Here is a 13,251-nt window from a genome sequence, read left to right as displayed (position 1 = left end):
CAAATAAATAAATGCCTAAAAATACCGATGAACATCAAAATAATAGACTAGTCCGGGATCCAAAAGTTACATTAACGCTACATTCACGTTATTTCCTTTTTGCCTTAATAAATTATTGAATTAATATCTTCAACAGAAGCATGAGCTCAAGCAATTAATACCTCCCAAAGTAAGATTTAATTCTCAAAAAAGCTTCAACATCTGTTCTGCGCTGTACTGTAAACCATCAAACGCTATTTTTTAAGACTTAACATTTTTAGCTCTTCAAACTGCTGCGTAGACTTGCGGTTTGCTACAAGTAACCCAGAGGCATTCTTTGTGAAGAAATACAGCTTTTTACTCCCCCTCTTCCGATTTGGAGAGGAATCGGAATATAAATTGTTCAGCGTGTCTCTGCTCAGACTTACAAGACCAGCACGGCCAGTTTGGGTGGAAAGCAAAGGAGCTACTTAAATATGCAGAATGTGCTTTGCAGGCACCACCTCGGGGCTGTTTGCACACGAAAGCGCAGCACCGCTATCATTTTTATCTCCATGCTCTCAGTGCAGTAAGAGGCACTTGACTAGAGAGATTTACTTGATTAATCCTTGATTATAGATATCATTAATAACTTCCCACAATTCACCCCTTAATTCAAAGTGAGAATCCCTGAAAACAGAATAGAAAACACTCTTCCCACCCAATGTGCTCAAAATAGCCACTGTCTAAGGAGTTTGGCTCTTATCCCCACCGTCTTTTGTGGCTGGAAGCAATGACGGGGTTTGGATTGTGGCAAAACGCAGCGGGAGAGCTTTGGAGGGAGCGGGGGGACCGGAGAGGACCTGGAGGCTGCGATTCCCCCCAGCCCTTGGTGCTTTGTTCAAAAAGGCTGCTGTTTCCCAGCTATAGGAGTTTTGCTTCAAAAGAGGAGATTGTCCTCACCTGCCTCAAAATCAAACACATTTAGGGCAGTATGTATCTACTGTTCCATGCAGATTGCACATTTGATATCCTCCTGTTGCCAGATTACATACTATATTGCTATTCTTCAAATAAAATAAAGACCGTCGAACTTTCTGACCCTTTTGGCAGTTACCTGGGTTGTGTGTTTGGCTCCAGCCTTACCTCACCGATCTTAGGCAGGCTCTTTCATCACTGTGTGCCCCAGCTCTCACTTATACAAGAGAATACTTTTAGAAAGCACCATGAGCTTCTGCAAGGCCAATCTCGCTGCTCCTTGTCATGCACTTTAAAATATTCACATCCCAGCAGACAAAACAAAGTAGCAAGACTGAAAAACTTCTGTCCATGCTATGCCAGAACTGTTTAACTCACAGCACCTTCCTTACACTGGGTATCACCAGTTAACAGCTTCATTAATTGCATGGCTGCCTAAAGCCTGACAGACCACATAGGCTTCTCTCAGGAATAAGGGTTCACTCATTGACCGTGGCAGCCCAAAGTGATCTCAGCAATGTCAAGGATATGGGGCTGCTGGCTACTGGAGCTGTCCCTGTTGTCACTTTAGAGGATGTTAAAATGAACTAAACCACTCAAATTCTCAAGGAAATCCAGTTAATGCTCCTTTTCTTCCCTTAAGTACTACAGAAAGTGTAATGTCAACAAGCACAGATAAAACACCCACTAAATAAGAAACCAGGAAAAAGAGGGTCCTTATAAAGATGTTTGCATTGGCACCGACACCTAAAGAGAGTGCAAGATTTGGGGCAGTGCTCCACGCTCTTACAATTCTCTCAAATGCAAAGAGCTGCTTATGGGTCTGGTTCAATTTAAACACCACCAAGCAGCCTCTGTTCTGCGCTTTGAAGTTCAGTCAAGTTTTGGGTGCTAAGGGAAGAGCCCGGATCCCCTCAGAGGCTGGGGGCTGAAGAGCAATGCTGGTGAGAACAGAATAGCTGGTCCTCTCTTGTTCTCTGGTCTACTTGGACAAGAAAGACACAAGGAGCTTTAAGAACAGTCTCACCTTTTGCTGAAATTACCAGGCCCGTGAACAGGAACTGCATTTTCCCTCTGGTTGCCAAATCTGCGATGAAGCTCTCTGCTGCTGGCTGAAAGTACCAGGTCTAAATAGTGGCATTTCTTCTCTCTAAATAGTTGCATTTGTTCTCTTGCTCAGTTAAAATGCTGCAGAGGTATCAATGAAGCTGTGTAATTAGAGGTGGAAGAACAGAGAGGAAAGAATGTGCCTTTCCACTCCTACTGCAAGAGGTCTCCATGCAAGGGAGGCTGTAAGAGCATCAGGAGAAAAGCAGGAGATGAGACCTTTGTTCACCACCACAGGCAGAGACTGGATCCCATTTTTGTCAGACATGGGCAAAACTTAGATATAGACTTTCCCTGCAACAAATTCCCTAGCATCTAATTTTTAATACAGGCAGAGAAGGCAGAAAGACACAGCATGAAGACTTACACACTGCAAATAGCGACCATCCTCCCTAAATCCTGGTCTATGCTTAACCCACTGTAACATCACAGTTCCAGTTTAAGATTAGTGGCAAATAAGGTAGACTATGCATCTTACATCACTTCTCTTCCCCCAAAATCCTGCATGTTCATTAAGGATTTTATATTCTCCATACTCATTTTGCTCAGGTCCTTGTGGTTACTGAAATCCCTAGAGAGGGTTGGGGATGCAGAAAACCATTCTGATGGCAAGGAGAAGACCTGGTGTTCTGGACACCTCTAATCAAAAAGGCCCATAGAAATTACATTGCTTTCTTCCCGCAGAACAACAGCACGTCATTCACCCATCCCCTCCCCTCCATCTCCTCTGATGTCATTCATCTGAAAGGAATAAATCATGACTAGCAAATGCACGCAACTGAATATATATCTGGCTTCCACCAATACACTACACAAGTAATTATTGCACCACAGTAAACATGATTTTCAGATCATCGAAATTACTCCTCCTAGGAAACGCACTCCACAGCACAGTTTGCAACCAAATTAATCCCAAAAGGTAAGTAGCAATTTATTTACACATGGGTCAAGAGTGATCCGTATGTGATTCTGAAATTATACACGTTTTAAAGAGATTTTATGATTAGAAAACTAAGATCAGTTTATAACCCATTCAGCTATAGGGCATCATCAGTGCTCTAGACCAGTCAGTCTGGACCACTTAGTCAAAAATCAGGGCACATTTGGTTGAATGAAAATATGGGATTTTTTAATGAAAACCAAGCCTTGATTCAACATTAGCAGCCTAAGAGAATGGTTTATTCAGGGCTTCACTGTTGCAAACGTTAAGAACTATCAAACAGTGTCACCCAGTGGTGAAGGACATCCTGCAGACAGGAACCCAGCAGGAAAAAGGAGGGGGGAAAGGGGGAAGACTGATCCAAATCCATGTTTATATACAAAACGGCCAAACTTGAAGAGCAAACAAACTAAAGCTCACACCATTTAAGGTCTTACTTGTAAGTCATACTATTTCTGAAATGTCAGCTTCAGAGGATAGTAATTCCTCAAATATAAGAAGTTCAACACTAAAGAGGTGTGTTTCTCAGGGAACAGGGGAAACCCGGAGTAGGCAGCAACCTCTGATTAATTCGGAGTAAAACCATTTCAAGCCATGTGATTTGAGGTGGTTAAAAGGAGATTGGTGAATCTTGAGCACTCTTAAAACTCCAGTTCAGAAGACTTCACCGAGACTCTTCCAGGGAAGATGGAAACACATGGATGGTGGTTGTTTCTGCACTTGTTCTGTATTTTGTTCGCTAAGATCTGGTGAGCAAGGTGAGAAAGTAACGTGTGTCCCAGTGAGGCCAAGCAAGATCCAGAAACACCAGAGTGTAGGTCACACTCCCTGAACAGAAACACCCTTCTGGATTACGAGGATGACGATGGAGGATTCTGGTAAATATTTAACCAGACAGAAGGCTACACCAGATATAAGCCAAAAAAGTAAAATGACCTTTGATATAAGCGACAAAATTCTGGAGCAATAGAAGAGGCAGGTTACTTGGTACCCCTGTAAACATGATTGTCATGGCAAACACAGTTTTGTTATTTATAAAGAAAATAGGATGTTAAAAAGCAAACGGAAGAGAAACAACATTGAAGAACTTGAGAACATGCCCTATATTGATGCTGTAATAAAAGCTCAGTCCATTTGCCTTTTTAAAAGTGAAGATTAAGACCAGTCCTGTTGTCTTATAAACAACAAGCCTAACAATAGTTTGAGAAGTTTCAGTGACTAAAAATGGGGGCTAGGAAAAAAATTCCTAAAATAAGGCACACACTTTCAAAGCAAGGGGAATAAAATGCTAATTTACTAAAAGATTTGTGATAGCAAATCAGAAATGGGTCAATTACACTGAGAGACCAATTGACAGGATCATAATTAACCCTTCTAATTTTACAAATATATAAATCTCTAAATGCAATTATTGAATGTTTGCAAGGGGGGCTGAAGATTAAAATCTCTGCATTAATCATGTAATTATGCATTCAGTAGCAAAAAAGAGACCAAGTGAGCTAAGTATTTTTCACGCTGCATAAGTTACCCAACCTCAGAGCATTGCCAGTCGGGGTGTACAGGGCTGGTGAACCTCCAGATGTTCCTTGGTGAACCTCCAGATGTTCCCAGGGCACACCAGTGTCCTGCCTGGGGTTAGGACACATCTCGACCTGCTGCATGTCACACCTCCCCACCCTCATTAGGGGTGTTTCTGAATGACAACCCAAAAGGAGTTCTACCACCCATGAAAGAAGCCCATTTCAAATTAATTTAAAAGCAGTGACAAATGAAAAACACACAGACCACTGCAGCTTGCCAGCTCCCTAAATACATTCATAGGTAGTTATGTAAAAGTTAAGCACTTCTTCAGACTGAGCAGATCTGTACCAATTACCTGCCAAGTCAACTCAAGTTCCCTTCGTTTTCTAGAAGAAATCCCTTTCCTAGGAAGGAAAAAAAGACAGACAAAAAAAATCTTCACTAGTAGAGATTGCTTTATTCTTCTTTCTTTGGTGGCAAATGGTTCAGAGCAAGGACCCAACCTCTACTGTGATTTCTTAACGCAAGGATTATCTTTTCTTAGAAATGGAGAAAAGGAAACAAAATAAACGTATCACTGCTCCACGCTAACACACTCCCAGCTTACTCACAGGAAACAAATAAAACCTTCACCTCAAGAGTTAGTCTTGGCTCAGGCAACTAAATCCCCATTCCAGCCTGCACAGTGTCCACAAAGAGCCACCCTTCCTTGCCCAGACCTGTTGCAATTACTTGCAGCTGTATTTTAGGTACGTGGATCCTCACTGCAACTCGGGTGAAAAAGACACAACTACAAAGGCAAGGAAGGAAAAGGTAAAAACAAAGAGACCAGTAAAGATGATCTGATCTTCATCAGAGGTGGGGCAAGAAATTGAAGAGAAGGCTGTTCCATACCCTACTCGTGACCTTAACCTGAACCCTAATGGGTTTAAAAGGAACAAGTGGGTGTAAGAATGGACACCAGCCAGAACAAACCTCCTGGAAATGTGTGCTGCAGGAGGCCAGGCATACACCAGATGGCTTCAGGACAGCCAAGCCTGGTAGACATGAGGCTTTTCAACTGCAACAGTGATCAACAGGAGCCCTGCAAAGAACATGACACAGTATAGGGTATTTAGCAGAACATCATCTTCTCATGGTTTGATGGAAGAAATGTGAAAACAGGAATTAATGGAAAATAAAATCGGAAAAAAAGTTGGCACCAGGTCATATCTGTCAAAGCTGGTGACTTTTTACATGTTCTCTAGGAGCAGCTACAATCAGCAGCTACTGCAACCACCTAAATCAGGAAGCTCTGACCCCAGGGCAGGGCTCGGTATCAGTCAGTACACTGCACACGAAAGGTAACACAGCTGCCTTGCTGGATGGAAGGGAATGGTGTTGTTTTCTAAAGAAAAACACCTCCCTCTAACAGTATCTTCAAGTGTTGTTCACACGAATTGCCTTTGGCCTTTTAGACCCTCTCAAATGAAGAACCTGAATGTCAGCACCTAAACCAAAAGTAGTCATGCAAGCTTAGCATGTGCACAGGGGAGATTTTAGATAAGACTCTGGCAGAACAAATTAAGTCATGTATGGTGAGACCAAACTGTTTGCAGGATATTTTCTTAGAAAGGTCTGAAGAAGTTCAGGAAGGGAGAAACAGACCACCGCTCCCTAATACCTCCAGAAAGGAACTGCTCAACAAATTCCAAGCAGTTAACAATGAAAAAAATAAGAAACTAGAGGGATGATCCCAGTCCCTCCACAAAGGGATTGTTTGTTGAGCTTGTGAGCTGGTGGCAGAAAAGGAATTTCCTACAATTGTTACCTTTCTGCTTAACAGACCACCTGGAGGAAAGTCTCAGACTGTCCTTCCTCAGCAGCGCTCACGAAGGGGACCGGCCGTGCCACCGGAGTTCGTAGGACCGCTCAGCGCTGCTCCTCACATCCTTCTTGAGGGCTTTTGAGAGGATGGGTCACTTGCTTTATGTGCTACAGAAGCAGAATAGAACTGGACTTAAACTTGAACTGAAAGAAGTCTTAAGTACCTAAGCTGAAAAAGCTAAAAAAACCCTCAGTAGTCCTAAGAGGCACTACAGGGATCTCCACCAAACTGTTAAAAAGCACCACCTGCAAACCAAAGAGTCACATGCTTATTCACTGTGGTGTCACAAAAGAAAATAAAATGTGCACATTCTTGTCTCTTCAAGCTTAAAAATAAAGAAAAAGCTTAAAGAACCCAAAAACCAAAGGGCTGCAAAACAAGACTCGCACAGAGCCAAGAAAGGGGCTGAAAGTCTTTTGTCGTTAGATGCCTGCAGCTGAGGAACAAAAGCAGAGTTAGGTCACAGCTTGGCTCTTGCTAGTCAAGGTTCAAGAAATCACTGTACAGAGCTTCCAGAGAAGAAAATGCCATTTGTCACTTGCAGATAGACACCCAGGCAGCCGTGTCTCTGAAAGAGGGTGCTGTCAGCCTTGAAGAGAAAAGCGTTTGAAAAAACCCTTCTCACAAGCCGTGGAGCCCTCTTATTAAAACCCTTTCCCAGGTGACTCAGCTTACAGGATGAAAAGCTGTCCCCTAGCTCCGGTTTTAACAGCAGCAGCTTAATTAATACGATGAATACCTATTGATGGGCAGTCATAACCGCGAATTGCCAGCTGTACCTCTTCACAGCAAAGCCAGCCCTGTTCTTTGTTCCTCTGCTGAACACGCAACTCGGGGCCTCTCAGCACCTGCTGGGCCTGACACCAAAGAAACTTTCAGGCCAACAAACTTTATATGAGGGCAATAAATTGCATGTTAAGGGCTCCTTAAAAATGTCACCATACAGTGTCTCCAGCAGGATACCATCTCACTGTCTCAGATGTTTGTAGAAGGAAGGAAAAAAAGGCAAGCGGTGTATATGTGGTCCTCTTCCTGCTCTCCTTCAATAGTTAAATGAGCTACTTTGAAAATAACAAATACAGAAAAAATGTAATTAAAATTCCAACGAGCCTACATGACCCCCATGTTTTGTAAAAAGCACACCTCTGTTTCACGGTCAGAAGACACTCCTAAAAACAGACATGGGGGAGTGAACACATCATGCCACATCACGTCCCAGCGAGCAATGCCTTTTGTGTCTCCTATCACTGAAATAATTCCTAGTTTTCTCCATGGCTGTGTTACCTACAAAGATGTTATGCGCTTATTAGAAGGAGAGGAACTACAGAGCTACAAAGACAATTAGGGGTGTGGAGCATCTTTCTTATGAGAAGAGATCGACAGAGCTGGGGCTGTTCAGCTGAAGAAGAGAAGCTGAGAGGGGATCTCATCAATGTTTATAAATATCTCAAGGGTGAGTGTCAAGAGGATGGACCAGACTCTTTTCAGTGGTGCCCTGTGATAGGATGAGGGGCAACAGGCACAGGCTGAAGCACAGGAGGTTCCATCTGAATATGAGGAGAAACTTCTTTATTTTGAGTTGCCAGAGCCTGGACCAGGCTGCCCAGAGAGGTTGTGGAGTCTCCTTCTCTGATTCAAACCCACCTGGACACATTCCTGTGTGATCTGCTCTGGTGAACCTGCTTTAGCAGGTGGGTTGGACTGGATGATCTCCAGAGGTCCCTTCCAACCCCAACCATTCTGTGATTCTGTGTAACTGCCTTGGTGTCCAAGGGTGAAAGAGGGGTTGGTACTTGTGTAGTCATCTCAGGCATACTTGATTCCTCACTACAGGAAAGGTGCTCTGCATGTGAGCACTATTTCTAAAAAATAAAAGGAGGTGGAAGCCCTTTACTTTTAGTCTAAATTCTTCACCTGTTACTGGTCCCATAAATCTGAATAAACCAAACCAACTTCCCACAACACTGAACCCAAGTTGCTCAAGTTCCTACATCCATCACAGCCTGTCCATCATCTCACACACAGTCAATTTCTCAACCTGCTTGTTTAACAAGTAGTGGAGAACTCCAGACTGCCAAAGCAGAAAATTAACATCTGCTTCTTCCTTTTCTTTTTTTTTTAATTAGACAATCATGTTTTGCCATGATTCACTGAAGAATTATGGTTTAAAGCTGCAAAAAATTACTGAGCAAGGGGAATTCATCAAAATATAAAAGTGGCACCTGTTTGTTGTAATGGGCTTGGTCACAACAGAGGCTCGTTCACCCAGAAGGAAAACTGTCCCATAATTACACCGAGGAACTGAACTGTGACAGAAGAGAGAGAGTCTGTTCTCAGCTCTGCCAAAAGCTGGATTTGTGATGCTGAGCAAGTCGCTGAGGCCTAAATTCATCTGGAACAGGCTGTGGTTGTCAGCACAAGACAACATTTCGGATACCAAATGCTGAGAGAGCAAAACACACTTTTTTTGGATGAGCAGATCACTAAGAAACATCATAAATTACGAAAACACTATGTTTTGTTCTATTATAGGCAGTGTGCTGTCAAAAGTTCTGGAGCCATTTCATGTTAAGCACTCTTCTTTATGATGGAATAAACACTGGTTTTAGAATAAAGAGGCAAAATTCAAACCGGTAATTTGCTGAATGAAGTTTAGAAAATGAAATTGATGATGTTTAAAATAAGCTAAAAGATTACGGATTAACAGATGCACAGAATAAAATTTAGAAAATATGTTAGAGTTAATAATACACAGGTTGTGAACCAGGGATTTATGAGTCTTGTGCCTCAAGGACTGAGGCCCAATTCACCCCAACCCTATTTTTATGAATTTCTTCCTTCCCAAGTTATTAACAAAGTCCCTAGTGTTTTCTTTTTTGTTCTTTGTCTATGGATTTAGCATCTCGACAACAAAAGACGACACATTAAACACATGCTTTTGCAAGCCGCACTAGTAAATGTGTTCTCAGAAACTACTATAAAACGAAGATCCACATTGCAAAGCTGGAATGAGAGCTGGGAGCCTGAGGGCTTTTCCGATCCCACTGGTGAACAGAGCACGTTCTTCTCGAGCATGTTAGTAATAAGACAGAGACTCATTTATCAAAATCTGTCCTCTTTAAAACAGCATGTACTCCTCAACAGCGCTCAGCAGGGTGTAAATACTGCATCTTCAGCCACTACGTGAATGTGAGTTTACCACATACATTAGTGTTTAAGATTACAGCAAATGTTTGCTATAGTTCATAGAATACTTTGGGTTGGAAGGGACCTTTAAAGGTCATCTAGTCCAACCCCCACAGTAAATCACATTTCATCAAGAGAATGTTAATAGTCAGTCAACGTGTGAATGTTCAAAAGTCAGCCTTCAGTTTTTTCATATCATCGAGATACAGGATGTTGTAAACATAGGATTCCTACCCACTACACTGAACCCAGCAGCCTGTCTGCACAGAGGATGTTGCCACACCTGCTTCAGCACTGATCCCAATGCGAGCTGCCCAGAAACACAACAAAGGCAGCATTTTTACTGTCAGACAACAAGACCCATTTCCAGTTTAGAAACACATTTGGTTCTGAAAGCAACCACGCTATTAAAACTCACCCAGGGGCCTTCCCCTGCACAGACCTGTCACGAAAGCTTCTTGTTCTCTCACCCACACCTTTCCAGCACCGCTGAGAGCAGCAGCATCACGGGTACCCACGGCACCAAACTGCAACTGGGAAATGTTTGAACATGGGGACATGGTTTGAATGGTGTTGTCTTAACGATCTTTACCAGAAGATGACAGCTTGCTCCAGCCAGTCCCAAATCAGTCATATTTGAGAAACTATAGCATCAATCAGCTCATGTTGCACCCACAGGAGCCAACAGCCCCTACAAGGAAGCAAAACTCCCAGGAAAGACAGACACAGTGAGCTGGGATTGTGCAGCTTCTGTCAGTGCAATGGACTAGTGAAAATCAGCACATGGGTCTGTCTGTATCAGTATCAAAGTTATTCCAAGCTGGGAACAGCTGTGCCAGCATAATCATGATCAGCTAGTGCGGAGAATCGTAGCACTTCGACCATACAGATAAAGCAGTACAACTTGCAGGAAAACTCAGAATCTCACCAGCAATTAAGATCAGACTGGGAAGTGCAGGTGGAAATGTGAAAACTATCTATTAAGGACACTGTCAGGAAACAAAATCCCAGCTCCTTCATCTTTCATTATATATGAAGGCAACGAGGAATGAGTTGCAAACGGCTAAAATGACAAGATTTCAATCATTATTATTAGAGTTTCAATAGAGTTATAAATTTATTTTACAAACAGCAATTAGAACCAAAATTTGAGCAACTTCACTGTCCACACACACTTGAGAGAGTCATTAAGCTCCACAAGCCTGTAGTCTACACAGAGGGCTGAATCACCTTTTATCCTAAATCTTCACAGAATTACAGAATGTCAGGGATTGGAAGGGACCTCGAAAGCTCATCCAGTCCAATCCCCCATGGAGCAGGAACACCCAGATGAGGTTACACAGGAAGGTGTCCAGGCGGGTTTTGAATGTCTCCAGAGTAGGAGACTCCACAACCTCCCTGGGCAGCCTGTTCCAGGCTCTGTCACCCTTACTGAGAAGAAGTTTCTGCTCAAATTTAAGTGGAACCTCTTGTGTTCCAGTTTTAACCCATTACCATCTTCCTGGAAGCCAGTGGGCTTTGGGGCTTATAAAATAGGAGAACTTTTACTTTTGACTGTGCTTATTCAATGTCATATTCCTCCAGAGAGACAGGATCTTCATCTTGTCTTTCACAGGAAGGTGCACGTCCCACTCATGTTTTAGGTAAATGCTTAGTTTAGATTTTCCAGAGAAAAAAAAGATGTTAACTTCATCCCCAAACCTCACCTTGCTAGCACTTCTAACCTGTTTGCTGCAAATTCGGGCTGCATGAAATGCAATATTATGTGTCTTTGAGCAGGGCGACAGTCACCTCCATGGGAGTCCACCAACATGGCACCATCGCTAACAAATCCACAGTTTCCAGTTAAACACCCTCTTTCAAGAGCAACTTCCCCCTCACAAACACACCTAATTAAACACACACTTCAGGGCCCGGCGGAACAAACAGTAAGTCTTTGTGGTTGTACAGGGGTGCAGATTTTGATTCAGGAAGTATATGTCTGCACATTAATTCTGATCTGCATCCTACTGTGCTCAGTGTTTTCCTACGGCTCCTATTCAACATAAACATTTACTACCATTGAAAACCCGGTGCTTCCAGGAAAACAATGTTTAGTTAAATTCGCACAGTAATTTTAAAAAATGACAATAAGATCATTAAGAGTTTGGAGTCAATGGATGAACTTTGCAAGTGAGCAGCAGTGGGTTTACTAGAGCGCGAGCAAATGTGCCTGTCCACCATCAGAAGTACCGCTCTCACCAGCAGGGAGATTAACAAATATATCAGTTCTTTCCAGTAGAGTCAAAATGGAAAAGTTTTCAGAGGCTACAGCACAGGTTCTTAGCAGGGAAAAGAGATTTCTGCACAATTTCGGAGTTCTTTAATCTCCCCTGGGGGGTATTTCTATTGCTAGAGGGTGCTGACATCCATTTTAGAGAAAACCTCTGAATGTGTCTTTTAAATATCCCTTTCAAAAAAACTCCCAGGGGACAGCTGTATGACTTCAACAGGCAACATGAGATGCAGGAAGGGACAGTATGTTAAATGAGTAAGGCAGATACACGGGAGACCGAGCCAACAAGACTTTCATCCCAATTCTCACATCTCCTTCTCCCCTTCTTTACATCAGACGAATCCATGTAGTTCAGCTGTAAACACCTTCTATTAATCTCACTCCAGACCTCAGCTAAAAGCTGAAGACATCAACCACTTTTCTCTGTGTCGCTTAAGACTTCTTACATATCCCACTCCAGCCCTTGTTTATACCATTATGATTTTTATCTAATTATAAACAATAGTTTGATTAAAACATACATATTTATAGAAGCATTCATGTCACCTACCTTTAGGCCTTTGACTTCTGTAGCTAAAATAGGAAAGCAAGCTTCTTATAGCATTAGCGTGGTTATTTGGGGACAAATCAAAGCAGCTAGGCTGAACACTTAATGTCAAACATCATCTCTCTCAAGCAGCTCCCAGAGACACTTGCCTTCCCGCACTGGGGTTATGAGAAGTCCAGGGAGCCTAAACTCCCAAATTGCTTTTTAATAGCAGTGGGAAAGGTCCTTTCAAAAATCAAAACCGTTACCAGCCTAAATTTCATAAACTGCAGTAATACTGAACAAATCAAACGTGCGACTGCTTTGTGTAGTATCTCCAGTATGCCAGTTACTTCCCTTCACGTACTATATCATGTAAAACCATGGCAAATACTCAATTTAATCATTTCCTGTATTATTCACTGCATTGTGTGCAATACCTTGTGGATTAATTATCTAGATAACAAAATGACTGCAAGTGCCATTAACGCCACCGGTCTAAAGCAGTCGCCTAAAGATCCAGAGCAATGTGCTCCTGTGACCTACGGTGTGAGGGAAACTGAAGAAGAATTCCTTCTACCTGCTACATACAGTTGAAAAAATCCCCTTCCTCCCCATGCAGGAAGGTGACTAAACCACTGTGCAACTGGGGAAAGTCCAAATAATTGGGAAAATTGGAGACAGGAAAGGGCTTTCATACCTGGAAACCAAACTGTTCAAAAGAACAGAGAGCAGGGTCACTAAGTCTAATACATCTGAGTCATCTTCATCTGAAATCCAATGAGCCAGAACTTCTTATCCATCACCACATGAACTTACTACGTAGTAAATGCTGTATAGTAAAAACTGTTCTTACTCCTGTATGCAGAATGCCAGAGGCCAGTGCAACACTA

General features: G+C 42.5%; 1 protein-coding gene across 5 annotated transcripts in view; it reads right to left on the bottom strand.

Annotated features, from left to right (window-relative positions):
• The window catches only part of FAM107B (family with sequence similarity 107 member B), a 135,051-nt gene that overhangs the window by 15,442 nt on the left and 106,358 nt on the right, over positions 1-13,251 (bottom strand). Inside the window, exon 1 of one of the 5 annotated variants that reach the window (XM_065049244.1) lies at positions 6,315-6,473. The exons of the other annotated variants lie outside the window; for them this stretch is intronic. The gene's annotated coding sequence lies outside the window, so the exon portion shown is untranslated. Of the gene's footprint in view, positions 1-6,314; positions 6,474-13,251 lie in introns of those variants that run through there. 5 annotated transcript variants of the gene reach the window in all.

This window comes from Columba livia, chromosome 1 (genome assembly GCF_036013475.1).
Source record: "Columba livia isolate bColLiv1 breed racing homer chromosome 1, bColLiv1.pat.W.v2, whole genome shotgun sequence".
Classification (NCBI taxonomy): Eukaryota; Metazoa; Chordata; class Aves; order Columbiformes; family Columbidae; genus Columba; species Columba livia.
The sequence above is the reverse complement of the archived record's forward strand: the minus strand, read 5'-3'. Positions and strand labels throughout refer to the sequence as shown.